The sequence below is a fragment of the Callospermophilus lateralis genome, unplaced genomic scaffold (genome assembly GCF_048772815.1).
Source record: "Callospermophilus lateralis isolate mCalLat2 unplaced genomic scaffold, mCalLat2.hap1 Scaffold_139, whole genome shotgun sequence".
NCBI classification, from domain to species: Eukaryota; Metazoa; Chordata; class Mammalia; order Rodentia; family Sciuridae; genus Callospermophilus; species Callospermophilus lateralis.
The window spans coordinates 203,176-204,627 of NW_027512543.1; the positions used below are offsets into that span (position 1 = coordinate 203,176).

At 41.1% G+C, this 1,452-nt stretch overlaps 1 pseudogene; it reads right to left on the minus strand.

The window, feature by feature from the left end:
• Positions 1–665: 665 nt before the first annotated feature.
• On the minus strand, positions 666–1,241 carry LOC143640232 (nucleoside diphosphate kinase 6 pseudogene; annotated as a pseudogene).
• Positions 1,242–1,452: the final 211 nt, after the last annotated feature.

A 1,452-nucleotide genomic window follows, 5' to 3' on the forward strand; every position in this document is an offset into this window, starting at 1 on the left:
AAAATCCCCACCAGCAATAGATGAACGTTCCAATTAGTCCATATCATCAATAGCACTTCTAATGTCTATGCAGTATATCACTGCCATTGTGATTTGCTTTTCCCCAATGACTAATGATATTGACCATAATATCATGTATTGATATCATGTATTGACCATTTAGATATCTTTTCTAGAGAAACGCTAATTCAAGTCTATCCATATTTAAATTGGGTTATCTATTTTATTATTGAGTTGCTTATTAAGAGTTCTCTATAGGGATTTATTTATTTATTTATTTATTTATTTATTTATTTATTTATTTATTTATTTATTTATTTGAGAATTCACAACACTGACTTCTATTAAGGAAGAAAAGCTAAATACTGTTTATATAGTCACTGTATTTTCCAGGCAGGTCAATTGGGCAAGCTCTTCCTTGAAGAGAGATGAATACTTCTCAGTCAAAAAAAAAAGAATCACTTTTTTCTTTTTTAAACAAACCATGAACATTCTAGGGAAGAGCTAGATAGCTAGATTCTGGAGGCTCTGCAGTGAGGACCTAGGCCTACTAGCAAGTAGTGATGCCAAGTAGAAATAACACCATGAGCCCAGGCTTCCCTGGTCCCATGAGAATGTTCTGGACCAGAGATCTAGGAGAAAAGTCTGGGCATTGCTACCAATCCTCATCGTTTGATGGGCCCTCTTTGGGCTGGTCCTGGGCCTCCTGTTCCAGCTGCACAGTGGATGCCTCCCTCTGTAGCACACAGGACCACAGCACAACTGGGGCTCTTCCTCCTCATACCAGCACTTTCACTGAAGTCAGGAAAGAAGGCTGCAATCTTTCTGCTGGCTGAAACCACAGAGTCTGAGCCATGGGTGGTGTTGGGCGTGTCTGAGATGCCAAAACTCCTATGAATTGAATCTGGGGACATGTGGCATGCTCGAAACACTCTGGTGGGTCCCATCAGTGTCCTCCAAAGCTGGATGGCATCCTTGTGAGCAAGGATATAAGCTCGGATTGGCCCACCAGCCATGAACTCCACCAATCGCTGATAGAAAAAACGCTCTTCATGTTCTTTGTAAAACTTCTGGCAATCTTCCTTTCTCCACAGTAGTTCTCTCATTTGTACAATAAGAAACTTGTTGCTCAGAATCTGCTGATGAACAGCCCCCAGAATCAATGGGTGAGCAACTGCATCAGGCTTGATTAGGGCTAGAGTAAGCTGCAGAGCCTTAGGGCTTTGCAAAATTGAGGTCATCTCACTTTCAGCCAGGTCGACGTTCACCTGATCCTCCAGCTGCAAAACTAAGCCTCTATAGGGTTTTAAAACATGAAAAGTTCAAGAAGTATAGTAATTAAGAAAAAAACTACTCCAAAACACTTTGGACTCATTAGAAAGTTCATTCTTACATATGTTTAAAGGGAAGGCAGGTAATGAGGCTCCTGCCAACTCAGCAGGTGCCTGGATA